Here is a 20,658-nt window from a genome sequence, read left to right as displayed (position 1 = left end):
AATCAGAGCCATTCTTTTGTAGGGATTTTTGAAAGTCAGGTTGCGTTGCGCTAAATAATATTGAGTGTCAGGTTAAGCACAGTCGTGTATAAATTTTTCTAAGGGGACATTACAACGTCCATGACTGGGTGGTAGGACTCGCAGGAAGAACGTAAGAGACATGCACATGGGTCATTGATTTTCGGTCAGTATTATTTCTTATCGTAGACAAACAGTTGTTGACGAAGTATTATGCATAGTATTAGTGCTGGGTGCATGATATATTCGCATTTGAGCATGAGGTTTATAAAGTTTGTTTTTGTGTAATGGAAATGACTATGTCCAGTCGTAAGTTGGGTATGGATTTGCCATGGAGTACTGTGATGGCAAAGGGAAGAGTATGTCCAGTAGTAAGGAAGGTACAGATATTTCCATTTCCAGAGCAACAGCCTTCAGCGGGGATGTTTTTCAGATACTTTGCTCACTGCCAAATGCTATTCAATTGAGACTGCAATCGTAACATTTAATTTTAATTATAATGATAGAAGATATATGTGGCTGGTTTTCTAGAATGTTTGGGTGTATACGAAGTTTGTGGTGGTATTGAATCACGTTCGCCATTAACGGCAGGATTCTTCCGAATGCAGAGGCCTGTTGGAGTGTTATTCTATCCCATGTAATGTATAAGAGTTAACTTCGCAGTCCTCTACACGACTGAATAGCGAACTAATACCTAGCATGTGTTGGGCGACTTTCGTGATCAAGTGGAAATTTGAGAAGATAGTACGTTTGCGGTGGAGTGTTATTGCCTCCAGTGTAAGTTATTGGGTTGATTGCTTCTGCACATTTGGCGCATTTATTTGAGAGAAGATGGATTGTGGTGTATTGAATATGTGTTTGCCTGTTCTCTAGACATGGGAAAGACCTTAGTTGGCTTTTAAATTATGCGGGTGATGTAGTGGTTTACAGAATGCTGCACGCTGGTAAAGTTTCGGGTTTGTAGAGAAATAATTTCCAGAGTATATCTTCGGAATTATGATGCACTGGCGATCAGTAGGCTTCTGCTGTCTGCTTGATATAGAGAAGTAAGGCGAAAATGATATAATATTATGGTGAAAATAGGTGTGTTCATGTAAGCCCAGAGTCTGGAGATGTCTGTAGAAACATAAGCAAGCAGGCAGGTCTGTACCAGAAAGAATAACGCGTTTGTACCGAGGGGGGGCCGAGTGTGTCTTTGTACGTAATTTCTGATAGTGACTTCGATTCACTGAGGGCTTTCTGATGTAAAATGGGCGATTTTGTATGGCGTAGGATATGAATTGTATGTTTACTAGATCGATACGGTATGCGTTGATACAGTGCTGTGTTGGAGATCGGTTTCATTCACTAATATTCAAGCTCCTGGCCCCAGTGGGAGGAGAGTGTAAATGAGTAGGTGTGTTTATGTATTTTACGATATGTATGGCACTTTGCGATGTTTAGTTGTCGGTGCAAAATGGTGATCATTGTAAAGTAGTTTATTACCACTGAATGCTGTGTCTGTAGAAAGAAAGAAAAGGCTGATGGTGCTTCGCTAGGACTGGGGAGCATCGTAAGATATAGTGGGTGTGAATGTAGGCGTACAATAATTTTTTCGGTTGCTGTACAGATATAAATTATTTCTGCACTGTTTGTCTAAAATGTGTATATATTGTATTGTAAAGTTAGTGTGGCTTACATTGTGTAAAATGTCGGTATATTGCATTGTTAAGTTAGGATGGTTTATGTTATGGCATGACTAGAGAGGATGACCATGTGTGCTATCGTGCGGGACATATAGATTGAGCATATTGATAATGATGAGGGTATGAGTGAGAATTTTTAAGTGGACAATTATATTCGCTATAAATACTTAAGTACAGTCGTCAAGAGGAGAGACTACCTGTACATTGATTGGTGTCAGGCTGCAGCAGCATTAGTAATATTTAATTGTAGTTACAGTGGTAAAAATGTTCCTGGCTTGCAATATTCTTGTGACTCTGGTACGTATTTGATAATGTGGAGACAATTTTGTGGGTTTAACTGTGAATGCAATTTAGCGATCTGTGTAACATAACGACTGAAAGCTCCAGAAAGAATAGGTGGATGGTGCTTCGATACCGGCGCATGAGTAATTCGGCGTGTAAATTCGATAAGAGCAAATCAGAAGGCTCGATTCATTGAGATTGTTTGTGCTGGGATACAGGGGTCTGTACATAGCGGAGCGAACGTTTGCGTATGTTGAAATCTGGAGGGGAAAGACGTTAGCAGCGCTGGGATGAGTGCACTGCATGTTATTTTTCTGAGGAGGTTCTGTTAGCGTAGGAATTTCCGTGCATACAAGCTGGGACATATAGAAAGCTAGCGTTAACTATTTCTGGGAGAATATACAGTACCAGAGAGGTCGAGTTGTTATTACTTTTTTTTACAGAGCCATGTGACGTAAGAATAACATTGGGAACGTTGTTACATGGGGAGCCATGACGCAGACGTTTTGCCGGGAGATGCGGTGTGAGCCATGCTGTGGCGGGTACGCACAGTTCGACACGTCATGTGTGTTCCGTTGGATGGAAGCAGGCTGCGCTATTGTGCCATCTGCGGTAAAGATAATGATGGCCTGAGGTGCCTCGAGTATGCGGCTGCGCCTTGGAGTTCTGTGACCTGGGTATAAGGGAAACTGTATAGACGCAACTTTCGCCTGCGTTCGGGGGCAGCTCGCCGCTGCGCTCCCACCCGATCACGTCAACACGTGTGTCTAGGTGAACATGTATTTGGATAGGAATTTCACAGAAATGAAGTATGAATGACATGTCGTCTTTTGCGGGACCAGGGCGGGGGCCTGCGCGTGGTTTGACAGCTAACGGCCGCACCAAGTCATTGGGGCTGCCTGTGCGCTCTACTGGAGAGGGGTTGGTGGAGGGTGCTTGCGAGTGTTGATTGAATTATTTTGTGAGCAGGTGTGTAGTCTGTGCTATGAGTTATCTGGACAGTTTACGAGTACTGAGCGTGTCTAGAAATCTTCTTCTTCTTCTTCTTCTTTATCGTCGCCTTGTCCCACGTCACGTAGGGTCGGCGTTGCTCCACTGGATCCTTCTCCATAGTGCTCTATCCATTGCCTCTTCCTTCTTCCATCCTTTCTCCCTTAGGTCCCTGGATATCTTATCCTTCCACCTCATCTTCGGTCTTCCTCTCCTTCTCGCTCCTTCAATCTTTATATCTTTAACTCTGTTTCCGATATACTCTTCCCCTTTTCTCTGTAAGTGTCCATACCACCTTAGTCTGCTCTCTTGCATCTTTTTCCCCATGGGTCCCACTTTCACAGCTCCTCTAACAATTTCATTTCTAATCCTGTCCTTCCTTGTTACCCCACACATCCACCTCAGCATCCTCATTTCCGCCACTTCCATCTTCCTTTCCTGGGCCATTGTGATTGGCCATGTCTCTGCCCCATATACCATAGCAGGCCTTACCACCGACTTGTACATTTTCCCTTTCAACCCAGTGCTCATCCTCTTGTCACACAACACTCCACTCATTTTCCTCCAGTTGTTTCAACCGCAATTTATTCAGTGCTGTATCTCGCTTTCCAGTCCTCCCTCCCTCTGTATGTACGACCACAGGTATTTAAATTTGCAGACCGATTTCAGCTCATCATCCTGGATCTTGCAAGACCTCATCTACGCATCATTCAGTACTAAATATTCTGACTTTGTGGAGTTGCTAGTCTCCCATCGGGCACCTCCCTGGGTGGCGGATAGGGGAACGCTCACCAGATATGGTGGATACTTGGGAAATAAAATACCCAGGGCGGACCAAAACTAGCAAGCCTCCGCCCCTCTAACAAGGGAAGGGGGTTGGCGGCAGGAAGGGCATTCGGCTGTAAAAACATTGCCAAAACAAGAGGAATGATGCATGATGAAAGTGTCTAGACATAACTGTGTTGAATTGTTTAGGAGGAGTGTGAATGTCTGTAACTAAATTATTTTCGTAAATTAGGAGTTGTTTGCGTGTCCGCAGAGGGCGTATTGTGAATGCAAGGATAAGATGGAGAGTGTTTTGCGTCAGTGTGATAAATATATACGATCTCCTAATAAAATGTTCGAAAGTAAATAGAGTGGACTCCTTCCTTACTCTCCCCAGCAACGTAACACAACCTGAGTAATATTAGCATAATTCTCGTCCCTACTGACCACCATCTGGAATTAGGTCATAGGAGGGATGACATTACGATCTGATGGCAGTAATGTGTACTATGTCAGTTGGACAGTAAATCTTGTGGTGGAGACACCGCCTGTAAAATAAAGACTTGTGTTCAGATCTGTTTTCTCGCCAGTTCGTCCCAACATCTTGGATGATATCATGCGCTGTGCACGTTAGTACAGGTTAGTGCACGTTACTGCACCTTAGTACACGTTAGCCTGCCAACATTGGTCGGTAAGGGGGCGTGGACTTTAACTATTTGATTCCAAGTCCAGGTGGGAGTGGCATTGGTGAAAATTGATTCCAAGTGCTAGGTTCTATGAAGTCGAATCATATGTCTAAAGCAGTATCGAACAGAAGTGCAGCATTATAGGGGTGTGGGGGTGGGGGGTGCTAGGTTATGAATGAACACCGCGCTGATAGTGGGAAAATGTGGGACTTCTTATTTGATTATTCAATATTGGAATTGTAAATTGAATTATTGAATATGGTTAGAACTGAAATGGAATTAAGTACTTAGGTAATTAATAGGTTAGATGAGCGGTGTTGGTGTCACTTGTGTTCAGTTAAATTCGTTAGCATATTTACAGAAGACTATGTCCGGGGCGAGTATAAAGGTGCGCGCTTGAGGGTGTGATGTAAGCGGTCGCTCGCTCGCGGGATGCTGACGTGGCATGTGTCCGCTTGTAACGTGTGTGTGTGAGAGAGAGAGAGCAGACGATCTTGTGTAATCACCTGACTTCACAGTAGCACCCTCTGGTGGCCACGATATGAACTAAGTCAGTTGGGATCTGGAGCTCACGGTGAACTCACTGGGTGCCGTCTTCTTGAATACTGGTACTTGCGTCATGATGTCAAGAGAGCACCCTCTGGTGGCACCGATATGGGTTGGGTTGTGTTGTGTTGGGGGAAGAGACCAAACAGCGACCGAGCGAGGTGGCGCAGTGATTACACACTGAACTCGCATTCGGGAGAACGACGGTTCAATCCCGCGTTCGGCCATCCTGATTTAGGTTTTCCATGATTTCCCTAAATCGCTCCAGGCAAATGCCGGGATGGTTCCTTTGAAAGGGCATGGCCGACTTCCTTCCCCGTCCTTCCCTAATCCGATGAGACCGATGACCTCGCTGTCTGGTTTCCTTCCCCAAACAACCCAACCCAGACCAAACAGTGAGGTCTCCGGTTAGTTAAGGATGGGGAAGGAAATCGGCCATGCCCTTTCAAAGGAACCATCCTGGCATTTGCCTGTAGTGATTTAGGGAAATCACAGAAAACCTAAATCAGGATGGCCGGACGCGGGATTGAACCTCGTCCTCCCAAGCAGCGATATGAACTAATCCAGTTTGGCTCTGGAGCTCGTGGTGAACACACTGGGTACGCCCATCTTGAATAACGCTACTTGGGTCATCACTGGACGTCACAGTTGCGTCCTCTGGTAACGACAATTTGAACTAAGCCAGTTGGAGTCCAGACCCAGTGGAGAACAAACTTGCTTGAAATTGGTTAAATAATAAAGACAAGTCCTTTTCCCCCATTTTCTTTGCTTAGTAGAGATAACCGGAATGTGGTGCATTATTGTGCTGGAATTTGAATGTCGCGGCATTTTTCTAGGAGGGGGGGGGGATGTGGCTCTTTCCCGCCAAAATTCAAACTTCCCTTCAAAATCCGCTATCTTGATTGACGTCACAGCCACCATCTTGGAAGACGTCATCGCCGCCATGTTGGATAAGGTACTTTGTCGCCGTATGAACGTTGTTCCAATACTCCCGAACGCCTTATCCAACTTGCTCCCGATTTATCTTCCCAGTATGGGGAAGAGAGATAGATGCCTTCCTCGACAATTCTGTCTTCATCATCTGTGGGGACAAGGGATACGGAACACTCGGAATCCTCATCAGATGATGTCTCATATCTCGATTTTCTTTATATTTACCGCTGTTCGCGTATTTGCAGCTCACAGGTAAGCTTTCCCAAATATTTCCCCAACTTTAGCCATAGTCAACGCTAAAAATTGTTAGTTGTCAAGCCTGAGACCAGTTTATTTTGAGTAAAGCCTTCCCATTGGCCCACTGAAACTGAAGTCTAGAGGCTGTTATTCCGTACCGTCGTGTGCAACCACTGTGTAAAGGTGTGAGTCTGCATCCTTGCAGATGGGTGGAAGGCCAGTATTGACCCAGTGACGCGTCTTTCAGGTTAGATTAGATTAGATTAGATTAGATTAGATTAATACTAGTTCCGTGGATCATGAATACGATATTTCGTAATGATGTGGAACGAGTCAAATTTTCCAATACATGACATAATTAAGTTAATTTAACAACACACTTAAGTTAATATAACAACTCTTTCATTTTTTTGTGTTTTTTATTTTATTTATTTTTTTTATATTTTTTTGTTTTTTTTTTTTAATATTTTTTTTTAAATTTATATCTAAAAATTCCTCTATGGAGTAGAAGGAGTTGTCATTCAGAAACTCTTTTAATTTCTTCTTAAATACTTGTTGGTTATCTGTCAGACTTTTGATATTATTTGGTAAGTGACCAAAGACTTTAGTGCCAGTATAATTCACCCCTTTCTGTGCCAAAGTTAGATTTAATCTTGAATAGTGAAGATCATCCTTTCTCCTAGTATTGTAGTTATGCACACTGCTATTACTTTTGAATTGGGTTTGGTTGTTAATAACAAATTTCATAAGAGAGTATATATACTGAGAAGCTACTGTGAATATCCCTAGATCCTTAAATAAATGTCTGCAGGATGATCTTGGGTGGACTCCAGCTATTATTCTGATTACACGCTTTTGTGCAATAAATACTTTATTCCTCAGTGATGAATTACCCCAAAATATGATGCCATATGAAAGCAACGAGTGAAAATAGGCGTAGTAAGCTAATTTACTAAGATGTTTATCACCAAAATTTGCAATGACCCTTATTGCATAAGTAGCTGAACTCAAACGTTTCAGCAGATCATCAATGTGTTTCTTCCAATTTAATCTCTCATCAATGGACACACCTAAAAATTTGGAATATTCTACCTTAGCTATATGCTTCTGATTAAGGTCTATATTTATTAATGGCGTCATACCATTCACTGTACGGAACTGTATGTACTGTGTCTTATATTAAGAACAACAAAGGACCCAAGACTGACCCTTGTGGAACCCCATTCTTGATAGTTCCCCAGTTTGAGGAATGTGCTGATCTTTGCATATTATGAGGACTACTTATTTCAACTTTCTGCACTCTTCCAGTTAGGTACGAATTAAACCATTTGTGCACTGTCCCACTCATGCCACAATACTTGAGCTTGTCTAGCAGAATTTCATGATTTACACAATCAAAAGCCTTTGAGAGGTCACAAAAAATCCCAATGGGTGGTGTTCGGTTATTCAGATCATTCAAAATTTGATTGGTGAAAGCATATATGGCATTTTCTGTCGATAAACCTTTCTGGAAACCAAACTGACATTTTGTTAGTACTTCATTGTTACAGATATGTGAAGCTACTCTTGAATACATTACTTTCTCAAAAACTTTGGATAAAGCTGTTAGAAGGGAGATTGGACGGTAATTGTTGACATCAGATCTATCCCCCTTTTTATGCAAAGGTATAACAATAGCATATTTCAGTCTATCAGGGAAAATGCCCTGTTCCAGAGAGCTATTACACAGGTGGCTGAGAATCTTACTTATCTGTTGAGAACAAGCTTTTAGTATTTTGCTGGAAATACCATCAATTCCATGTGAGTTTTTGCTTTTAAGCAAATTTATTATTTTCCTAATTTCAGGGGGAGAAGTGGGTGAGATTTCAATTGTATCAAATTGCATAGGTATGGCCTCTTCCATTAACAGCCTAGCATCTTCTAATGAACACCTGGATCCTACTATATCCACAACATTTAGAAAATGATTATTAAAAATATTTTCAACTTCTGACTTTTTGTTCGTAAAGTTTTCATTCAATTTGATGGTAATACTGTCTTCCTGTGTTCTTGGTTGACCTGTTTCTCTTTTAATAATATTCCAAATTGTTTTAATTTTATTATCAGAGTTGCTGATTTCAGACATGATACACATACTTCTGGTTTTTTTAATAACTTTTCTTAATATAACACAGTAGTTTTTATAATGTTTGATAGTTTCTGGGTCACTACTCTTTCTTGCTGTCAGATACATTTCCCTTTTCCGGTTACAAGATATTTTTATACCCTTAGTAAGCCATGGTTTGTTACGAGGTTTCTTACGAGTATATTTAACTATTTTCTTGGGGAAGCAGTCTTCAAATGCATTTACAAAAATGTCATGAAATAAATTATATTTTAAATTGGCATCAGGTTCATGGTACACCTCATCCCAGTCTAACTGCTGTAGGCTTTCCCTGAAATTTGCAATTGTTAAATCGTTGATTGAACGTACTACTTTGGAGGACTGTTTAGTATTGCTGAATGGAACTATGTCATATATTGTAACTAGCTGTGCACCATGATCAGAAAGACCATTCTCAACAGGCTGAGCATTTATATGGTTAAACTTATCTTGGTCTATAAAGAAGTTATCTATCAGTGAGCTGCTATCCTTTACCACCCGAGTAGGAAAATCAATAACGGGTGTCAAATTGAAAGAACCGAGTAATACTTCGAGGTCATTTTTCCTATTACCCTCTTTCATAGAATCTACATTGAAGTCCCCACAAATAATAATTTGCTTCCCCCTGTCTGACAGATAGCACAACAAGGAGTCCAAATTTTTCAGAAATAGATGAAAATTTCCTGATGGGGACCTATATACAGTTACAATTATAAATGTGCCTTTATTTAATTTAAGCTCACAGGCACATGCTTCTATATGTTTCTCTACACAAAACTTTTTTGTTTCTATACTTTTTGCACAATGATAACTTTTGACATATATGGCAACTCCTCCTTTCTCCATATTTTCTCTCATTACATGTGCAGAGAGCTTATATCCACTTACATTTACCTTATCCATATCAGTAACAATGTGATGCTCAGACAGGCATAGTATATCTATTTCATCCTCAGCTTCTAAATCTTCTAAACAAACCAGAAGCTCATCTATTTTATTCTTTAAACTCCCGATATTTTGATGAAATATACTTACATTATTTTTAATCATACTTTCATGAGAACCTTTCCTTATTCTAACATTTGCAGTACTCTCCTGTCTGAGTTTCTCATTGTGCTTAGGCCTAGTTGCTATACCAGTGGTCACATGGTGTTCAGAGAGGCAGATTATGTCAACTGGGTTGGGTGACTTTAATTCATCAATGCAATTACCTAGGACTGAGATACAACTTGGTGGAGATAAAATTTCTGGTGATTGGTGAAAATTTATAATTGACAGCTGTGATTGGTGATCCAATGTGCTAGAATTGTGCTGTTTAATTTCTTTCCTAAACTGAAGATTTGTTTCAATCCTGACCTCTCGTAGAACTTGACATCTTTCTGTCTTACCTATCCTAAAAAAGGTGCTGCTCCAACACCTGTAACCACTGGTATTTTACCATTCATGGCAGTGCCTCCCCTCCTTAAATTTCCTGCTATTACCCCAGCCAGTTTCCCCTTCCCTTTCCTGTTGAGATGTAGGCCATGCCTGGTATAGTCCCACCTACTGAGAGAGTCAACAGGAACCACACCAATATGAGCCCCCGCACCCGACCCAAGCAGCTGTTCCAACTCCACCTACCTCTGCTTGAGGCTCATCAGTTTCTAACTGAAGCAACAGGTCAAACTTATTTTTGACATTCACCACAAAACTGTCAGATTTAGTTCTAGGCCTGTTCCTTCTACTACCTGTTGCCACTTCCCACCTCTCTTTGCCCTTCTCCCTCCTTAACCTGTCCAGATCTTCCCTAGCCTGATCTAGCTCAGCCTGAAGGGCAGCAATTTTCCCCTCCTGTTCCACTATCTTCCTATCTCTGCTGCAAATCCTACATAACCACTGATGAGCCTGATCCACTTTCCCGACACCCACGCCACTGCAGTCCCCCCAGTGAAAAAAACTACTGCATCCATCACACCAAATCCCGGAACTAACAATTCTACGGCAAGTCAGGCACTTCTCACTCATGGCAAAAATAATACGTTAGCCAGAATAAATCAATTAAATTACCGAAAATCAAAAAAGACGTTACAAGAATTAAGCCTATTCACAAATGTATATAAGCAAGTTTCTGATTTAAAATTCCGCTGTTTTTCTGAGATCTGTATTAAAACAATGAAGGTATACGCTATTTATTTTATATTTCACTCGATGGAATGAAAAAATGGACAATTAAACGAGATACTTTAACTTTGATTCTCCAAAAACGTTACGAGAATTAGGCCTATAAACAAATGTATATAAGCAAGTTTCTGATATAGAGTTACGCTGTTTTTCTGAAATCTGTTTTAAAACAATAAAGTTATACGCTATTTACGGTAGTTTACTTATTTGTTACCGAGAAATTAGTTAAATTACCGTGAAACAAGAAACAAACACGTTTACAAAATTTAAGCCTAAGCGCGACTTCGCGAAGTTACGATCTTTTCGTGTTTTCTGCAAAAATATGCAAAGAAAAGTCAAACCTTTAACGGCAAGACTAAATGATACACTAATGCATGTATTTAATTTGTTGTCAGCGTTAAACTAAATTATATTCCTGTCTAAATCACTTAACTTTCTGGAAATGATTTCTGGCGTCACTTACTCGGCGGCCATCTTGGAACCGCTCAGGATTTCTGGCTTCGTCCTCACTCGCGGAAACAAACGTACATACAGAGCACAAACAGATAACAACTGTAATCAAGGAGCCTCTCTCCTGAAGATAGTTAAGCAACCTCTTTTTATCTTTCACTCCTAGAACTTTAGAACGATTTCCTTGAACTATACATATGCCGGTTTCATCCAGGTTGTAAATCTCTGAAGGATCAAAGTTCAGTTTTTGTAGTTCATATTGCAAAATATCGAAACATGCAGTAACTTTTGCTTTGCTGAAACCCATTGCTCTGGCTATTGAGATACGCTGAGTTTTTCTAAACCAATGCACTGGATGCCTTGTTAAAAGCACTGCAGCCATTTTTTGCCGGCAATGTGCGTATCTGGAGCACAAAAATATTTCGGACACTAGTAGATTTGCTAAAATTAGCCCATAAAACCTGTCATGCATTACTTGGAAATAGTTTTTAAAGCACATTTTCTGTCTGTTGTAGAGTCCAGTTTCTGTTCCAAGAGTCCTGCCTTTATGTAATCTAGAAGTGTAGATATTGGCACTTAAACACTTTGGCCACCTGTAAGAATCCCATTTCTATATTTACGATGGCTTCCACTGTCTTCTTCACATCTTCTTCGGTTCGACACTTTTTCTTTCTTTCCAGGTATCTCCAAAAGAGAAATAAAAGGCGAAATTTTTAAAAAGGCCCAATTTTCGTTCGGTTAAAGTTGGACACTCTTACAGTTTCCGAAATTAGGCACCTGTACAGCTTGGAAAACATCACTGAACTACCGAAAAACGTAGTGGATTATTGGATTTAAAGCTACTCGTAAGTTTCATTAATATGACATATCACTAGTAAATAACACTAAATATCAGTCTATTTACCATGAAGTTGTGACGCTTACGCTACGTCTATAAAAAATTATATTCAACTGCAAGATATAACAAAAAGTCAACTGGGAAGCACGGAACTGGGTTGATGTGCTTGGCAGCTAGCAAGACACTAAAATGGAGGAAGAACAAGGATTTCAGCTAATTTCCGCATCGACAGCACTGCCCAGAGAGCAAATATCTATCTATCCGGAATTGTGGCACCATCCGAAAGCAGGACACTTTGCTGTGCTATGGTTCACCTAAAGAACGAAACATAATTCTAGAGGTAGTTTTTCGGTTTACAGATTCCGTAGATAAGTTTGCCGCAGTGTATTAACAGTGTTAGTGTAAATATATTCTCGATGCAATTGAAAACTGCAGTTAATTGGCAGTTAAAACGTCTATATCAAACTTCCTGGCAGATTAAAACCGTGTGCCGCACCGAGACTCGAACTCGGGACCTTTGCCTTTCGCGGGGAAGTGCCCTACCATCTGAGCCACCCAAGCACGATTCACGCCCCCTCCTCACAGCCTTACTTCTGCGAGTACCTCGTCTCCTACCTTCCAAACTTTACAGAATCTCTCCTGGAAGGTAGGAGACGAGGTACTGGCAGAAGTAAGGCTGTGAGGACGGGGCCTGAGTCGTGCTTGGGTAGCTCAGATGGTAGAGCACTTGCCCACGAAAGGAAAAGTTCCCGAGTTCGAGTCTCGGTCCGACACAAGTTTTAATCTGCTAGGAAGTTTCATATCAGCGCACACTCCGCTGCAGAGTGAAAATCTCATTCTGGAAACGTCTGTATCAGTTGTAAAAAGCTATTAAAAGGCTACATAATCTCCACCACTTTCAAAATTTGAGTCTCTTTCATTGCTTATGTAGGAATACTTAGAATATATTTTTGCACGTCTAACATTCTTTGACGATCGTAACTTGTAGCTACTTACTAGGAACGACGAAACATATTTGTATGACAGTATATTTTGAGGATGTCACATTTATTTGCTATTCAAACGTTCTGTTGAAACTTCCTGGCAGATTAAAACTGCGTGCCGGACCGAGACTCGAACTCGGGACCTTTGCATTTCGCGGGCAAGTGCTCTACCGCGAAAGGCAAAGGTCCCGAGTTCGAGTCTCGGTCCGGCACGCAGTTTTAATCTGCCAGGAAGTTTCATATCAGCGCACACTCCGCTGTAGAGTAAAAATTTCATTCTAGAAACATCCCCCAGGCTGTGGCTAAGCCATGTCTCCGTAATATCCTTTCTTCCAGGGGTGCTAGTTCTGCAAGGTCCGCAGGAGAGCTTCTGTGAAATCTGGAAGGTAGGAGACGAGGTACTGGCGGAATTAAAGCTGTAAGGACGGGGCCTGAGTCGTGCTTGGGTAGTTCAGTCGGTAGAGCACTTGCCCGCGAAAGGCAAAGGTCCCGAGTTCGAGTCTCTGTCCAGCACACAGTTTTAATCTGCCAGGAAGTTTCATATCAGCGCACACTCCGCTATAGAGTGAAAATTTCATTCTAAAAACTATCTGTTGTTTGCACGGACTAGTCGTATTACCATAAAGAAAGATGGTAACTATCTTATAAATTTATATTGTATACTAGAGGAGAAACCCGACGGTACACAAGTATTTATATTTAGCTGTGAATCCACGCCCGTACCAAGCGTCTGGCCTTAATGTTTATGGCATCATATCTCCAGAACTATGTCTCCTGCAATGATATAATTTTACACTTACATGTAGTGTTACATGTGCATACTATCAGCAAAATGTGACGCGAATACAGTTAGTAGTAAAGAAGTAATAAATTGTAACGCCATGCCTCATGCGATACTTTTACTGCACGAACAGCGGTAAAGCAGTGGGCGATAAACGTTTTTCCATTTACGGGCTGTCAGCGAGAAAATATTTCGTAAAGGTTTGAAGTTATTTATCAAGTTTACTGTAAGTGTCTAAGTATTCCCGTTCTCAAATACTGGATGGATCAAGTCTGGGATTTCACGTGTCATGGGCTACGCTTCTTTTTCGCTCCCACCCCAGGCCCTTTGACAGGTAGCACAGTCTCTTGACAGTAAGCCGTAAATGTACAAGTTTGGCTGAAATTCGTTCACTGGTTTATGAGCAGATGCGAACACACACACACACACACACACACACACACATACATACATTTTTATATTACGTATGAATTTCGGCTTCGAACGGATGCCATAATTAAGTAACGCACTCAAGTGTGTTGAATTCTGTATAGAATTTAGTTTGATTTTTCACTTGATCATTTGATGATAACCATACAACGCTGACGTAAGTCGTGGCAGTGAAGTATGCGTGCATATCACAGAGCAACAAGATGGTTCGTCCTGCAGACGCGACAGAACAGCAGAAAACACCTACGGTGTTTGGATGTATCCGCGAGCACACCGTGATCGTAACTGCCACATCTGTTTTTAAATATACAAGGAATGTTATACGACCCGCGGTGATGTAACACGCCGTAAGAACTGTGATTTGGACTGACCCAACCAGGTTACTGTGATCGTGATCAGGATATTTATTTCAACATACTCTGTGACCACGTGAGCCGGCGTGTGGCAACGGCAGCGGCAAGCATTTTCCGCGTTGACGCGGCGGCTCGCGGAATTGGCGTTCCCATCTGGAAGCGGCAGACGGTAGCGGTAGGCAATGACGCACAGCCACTGAGGTATGGGGCAGGACCCACTGAAACGCGCGGTGCGTTTGATTAACTATATCTTACACCTACATGAAGGAAAGACGACGTTGGGTGAAGACATACCAAGTTTTCATTTGCTGTAGAACCTACTATTTCACATATTTCATTATTCAAGTTTTCTCATTTCAACATAAAAATATTTCATGACTACCGTTCATGATTGTTCACTATCTCCAAACACATTGAAACAATGTACGATAAAAGAGATTATTCAGATAGTTTAGCGAGACAAACATTTAAAATGTGACACGGTAGCAGGTACACGAAAACAGTAAGAACACAAAGGCTTGGTGGAAGGGATGAAAGTAGAAACCACCTGATGGAATTTTCCACAGAGCATAATGTAATCATCGCCAGCACCTTGCTTAAGAATCACGAAAGAATAATATATATTTGGAACAGTTTCCGAAACCAGATTTTAAATTGTAAGGGATTTCCTGGTGCAGACGCAAACCTGACTGAAGACTGTCCATAGCAAAAAAAGCGTTCTGAAAAAGAAAATTTATTCACACCGAATATAAATTCTAATGGTTGGATACTATTTTACAAAGGTATTTGTGTGGAGTGCAGCCTTGTATGAAAGTGAAACATGGATGATGAACAGTTCTGTCAAGAAGACAATGGACGCTTTCAAAACGTGGTGATCAATACGAATGCTGAAGATTAGATACGAGGGTCGTGTGACTAAAGAAGAGGTACGGAATTAAATAGAGGAGGAAGAGGAAATTACGGCACAACTTTGACAACAATAGGGGCTACCTGACAGGACGTATTATGGGGTGTCAAAGAGTGAGGACAAAGGGGTTGGGTGAAACTATTCTGATAATAATCATCTGTTGAAATACTATTCTACTATTTTATCTATTAATGTAAGCAGTGAATTTACTCTTCCATGCACTCCTCCACAAAATATTTAAACCAAAACTGAAATCAGCTGATCACCAAATCTTTCAACCACTGCCTGACAACTACTGGATTCACTTTCAACTTTCTATAACTATCACTGGCTAGCGACACACATACAGATATAAGGAGAACAGAAATAAACAAGCATTAGTTTTCAGCATATAATTCTGCAGTTTGGCAACATGTACATAAACAAATCAGACAGCAAGGGACATGAGGTGAACACACTGTAGTTACGACTTCAAATCACAATTTTCGGTAAAACGTCTTCTGCTAGTGACAGAAGAAAAAAAGAGCAAACATGAAAATGTGCTTATGTTCCATAATCTAAGTTTTAGTTCAACCTCCAGCATGTGACCAGGTGAGGGGAAACGTATATGTCCGCCAAAAACTCGATTCACTGTAAATAATCAGTCATTCACGTAAAAAAAGATCTGAACTGTTTTATAATCTGCAAGTATCACATATCAAAACAAAACTGAATCATTCTAGATTCCACCGAAGGTGCCTTAAAGAAAAAGGCGAAACGCGTCTTGAATCAGTAAAGTACAGTGCATAAAGAAAAAAAAGTTTGTTACTTACCAAAGGAAATAATCAATAGCTGTAGATATTTAATAAATTACATCTTATGACATGCCAGCAAATTAGTTTCGGTTTAACTTATCATTCCACATGCTATTAACTGCTGTTTAAAAAATTCATCTATCCCTTCTGAAAAACTGTAGTTACTTTCATATCTCGGTAGATAAACAGATTTAGGATATTTATCATGCGACGAAATACGTGACTTTTCACAAGTTATCGTTTGCAAAAAAACACGTTTCAATTTCTTGAACCGTTTACGAAATTTGCGGTTGATACAACCACATGGTTTACGACGAACAGGACGAAGTACCGGTCGCGTTGCGAGCAACCTGTGCGCGGTCACGGCACAGCTCGTCCGCCGACGTATCATTCAATATCTCGAGAATGGTGATAGCTATCGATCTGCTCTCAGCTTTAAAAACAATTTCGATATATTGACTAAATTTCATACGCAATAATGTATTACCTAAAATGAACTGTACGCAAAGTCCACGCAATGCGTTTTTACCTCTGCACACTCATTAAAATTTGGTGTAAAGGTTTACGTAAATGGGATACAGCAAGTAACCACGACGAATAACGAAAAGAAATTCGGTCCTTTATCGAGAGCAGATATCAGGCTGTAACATGCCCAAGAATCAAATTTTTCTGCCGAATAGTTTCCTTGGAATCGGATGATAAGTATTTCATAGCTGCCGCCGCGTCCGCGCCAGCGGTTCGGCGAAAGTTTGTGTTGCCCGGGGTTCCGTACCTGACGTCTCGCTCAGCGCGTTCTGTGATTGGCGGTGCGCACCTGGAGCGCGCCAAGGCCGGTTCCCACTAGAGCGCAGCAGCGCGGCGTCGGCAACGGCAGCGGCAAGTATTTTCCGCGTTGACGCGTCGGCTCGCGGAATTGGCGTTCCCATCTGGAAGCGGCAGACGTTAGCGGTAGCCAATGACAGACAGCCACTGAGGTACTGGGCAGGACCCAATGAAACGCGCGGTGCGTTTGATTAACTATGTCTTACACCTACATGAAGGAAAGACGAAGTTGGGTGAAGACATACCAATTTTCCATTTTCTGTACAATGTACTCTATCACATATTTCATTATTGATGTTTTCTCATTTCACCATAAACAGATTTCATGAGTACCGTTCACGATTGTTCACTATCTCCTAACACATTGAAACAATGTACGACAAAAGAGATTATTCAGATAGTTAAGCGAGACAAAAATTTAAAATTTGATATGGTAGCAGGTACACGGAAACAGTAAGAACGCAAAGGCTTGGTGGAAGGGATGAAAGTGGAAGCCACCTGATAGAATCACCCACAGACCATAATGTAATAAGTGCCAGCACCTTGCTTACTTACCAAAGGAAATAATCAATAGCTATAGATATTTAGTAAATTACATCGTATGACATACCAGCAAATTAGTTTTGGTTTAACTTCTCATTCGACATGTTATTAAATGCCATTTAAAAAAATTCATCTATCCCTTCTGAAAAACTGTACTTACTTTCATATCTCGGTAGATAAACAGATTTAGGATATTTATCATACGACGAAATACATGACTTTCCACAAGTTATCGTTTGCAAAAAAACACGTTTCGATTTCTTGAAACGTTTACGAAATTTGCGGTTGATACAACCACATGGTTTCCGACGAGCAGGACAAAGTATCGGTCGTGTCGCAAGCGACCTGCGCGCGCTCCACGGCATAGTCCGTCCGCCGACATATCATTCAATATCTCGAGAACGGTGATAGCTATCGATCTGCTCTCAGCTTTAAAAACAATTTCGATATGATGACCAAATTTCATATGCAATAATGTATTACCTAAAATGAAATGTACACAAAGTCCACACAATGCGGTTTTACCTCTGCACACTCATTAAAATTTGGTGTAAAGGTTTACGTAAATGCGATACAGTAAGTAACCACGACGAATAACGAAAAGAAATTCGGTTCTTTATCGAGAGAAGATATCAGGCTGTAACATGCCCAAGAATCAAATTTTTCTACCGAATAGTTTCCTTGGAATCAGATGATAAGTATTTCATAGCTGCCGCCGCGTCCGCGCCAGCAGTTCGGTGAAAGTTCTTGTGGCCCAGGGCTGCGTACCTGACGTCACGTTCAGCGCGTTCTGTGATTGGCGGCGCGCACCTGGGGCGCGTCACGCGGCAGCGGAAGCGGTTCGACATGGTCAAACCGCGACGCAGAGCCCGCCACGCCGTGCCGCTGACGCCGTTTCCATGGCAACCACGCCGCTGATGCGCCGTTTTTGACACGCGGCAGCCCTAGTGGGAGGCGGCCTTCACGCGGCAGCGGAAGCGGTTCGACATGGTCAAACCGCGACGCAGAGCCTGCCGTGCTGTGCCGCTGACGCCGTTTCCATGGCAGCCACGCCGCTGACGCGCGGTTTTGACGCGCGGCAGTCCTAGTGGGAACCGGCCTTTAGTCCGGAACCGTGCGACTGCTACGGTCGCAGGTTCGAATCCTGCCTCGGGCATGGGCGTGTGTGATGTCCTTAGGTTAGTTAGGTTTACGTAGTTCCAAGTTCTAGGGGACTGATGACCTCAGATGTTAAGTCCCATAGGGCTCAGAGCCTTAGAACCTTTTTTGACCATGCGTTTCCTTTCTTCGGCTTCTTCATGATGAATACGCTGTGGACATTCCCAGCTTTCAAGATGACAGCAGCCTTTACGCAGGGATTCCCGCATGCATTTCTGGTTTGACTGGCACTCGAACACAATATCGTATGTCGAATCGCCCAATATTAATATCATATGAAATGTCATGGACTGTTCCGAAAAGCAGGAGAGTTGTAGCAATCAACTTTCCGCAAATGTAGTTATATGGGATTTTATAATCGTGTTTTCATCTGGTGATAGAATAACTGAAGTGAACTGTGGCCCTTCCTACTCGCCGAATTGAGATCGTTATCAAGGTGAGAGACGATATTACACGACATTAACGCGACAATAGTATTTCCGTACGGCTCAACGGCCTGGTGTAAATCTTTCAATTGGAAGCCACTTCTGCGACTTGCGATTCCCTAACCAAATCTTGCGATCCTACAGGGGAAAGGGGCACACGGTTTACTGTGGAACCCGAACCACCTATCGCTGCTGCGAGTCCTCAGAGCACTGAGAGGCGAAGGCTAGCCAGATTGAAATATTCCGTTGTTCGGTTGACATTCGATCGCACGACCTTTCGGTATCCAGGCACGTGCTTCACACTAGACCACCAGGCCTGACATCAGCGTGATCACACCAGAGGTAACTAATTTTTTGCCCAGTACGCTAATTTTTTTACAGACTCATTGGGGTGTGTTATCTTGCTAACTGTTTGTTTGGTGAGAATCTTTTGCACTTCAGAGCCCCCTTCAATGGCGAAGTCCGAATAAACCCGTTTCCCCGTGCAGCGTTACTGTTGATGTACGGTGAAGCTTCAGATAATGTATGCTTACTTTTCGAACGTGGTTGCAGTAGGGTGGAAGGGAAGAATTGTTTAGATATTGACAAGAAATCAGAGGACCTGTGCGAAACTTTCGCACTTTTATATTTTTAAAATAGTGCAAGAATTTAGGATAAGTGCAGTCGTTGGGATAAGGGTTGTTGTGGGAATAAGATAAAACATTTTTAAAAATGAGACGGACGAGGTGAAATAATAATAATGAATTTACGATGCATCTTTGTATATAAATTTCCATGCGTTATTAATTGTAATTTGTAAGTTTCGGCCGTAATATTTACATTTATATGTTTTTGAAGAGAAGTTTAATGAGAAATACGAATATAAAATACAAAGAAGTAAATAAATGCGAAACATATAGGTTACAACGTAGTGTTCGCTTGTTACCTGGTGCAACACTAAGAGCACAGTAACCTCTAACTGCATTTTGAAATTTTAACTGCACCTCGTACTTTATATAAGAACGTTAGGTCGTAGAAGCACAATTCGCGGCGTTAATGACAAATACGTTTGTCGTTTCGGAAAGTATATTCGTTTAGAAAAGTCAACATGTAAGTTGTGCATAGATAATGGACTACCACAGTGATCACAGTTATTGTGTATAACAACGCTGTAAACATATTATTAATAATCACTTTAAAACAATAAAATTATATTTGTAATAAGATAATATGAAATGGGAGTCTCTTATTCGTGGTTAATAAGTTAGCTTCGTAAAATGTACGAACAAAACAGGGCATCACTGATGTGCTTTTGCCTATGATAATTAAGGGTCGGTTTTATATTAAAATTTTCCACAGATAGTAAGTTTTAGCACTAAATCGGTGTGTCATGTTAGAAGCCGGTTAAAAATCCTTTCTAACGGTATTTCAGTCATCCTCGTATGATTACAGGGTGGCTACAGAAACTTGGAAAAAACATTCCCTGAAAATTCCAGGTGTGGAGAGGAAGATGGAAGATGATGTCAAGAAGCTCCTGATAAATTAATGGTGAGAGACGGAGGGGGGGGGGGGGGGTCGGTGGAGGAGAGGGTGCAGCATATCACAATAATGACTTTTCTCTCAGCTGCTTATGTATATGAGCTATAAGCAGTAGCTTAACTACTGTTTTTAAACGTCGATAATTTATGCAGGACAGTATTCACACAATTAGCGCCCATTGAAATATTAAGTATTTCAAAATTTTTGATTTA

The sequence above is a fragment of the Schistocerca cancellata genome, chromosome 5 (genome assembly GCF_023864275.1).
Source record: "Schistocerca cancellata isolate TAMUIC-IGC-003103 chromosome 5, iqSchCanc2.1, whole genome shotgun sequence".
NCBI classification, from domain to species: domain Eukaryota; kingdom Metazoa; phylum Arthropoda; class Insecta; order Orthoptera; family Acrididae; genus Schistocerca; species Schistocerca cancellata.
The sequence above is the reverse complement of the archived record's forward strand: the minus strand, read 5'-3'. Positions refer to the sequence as shown.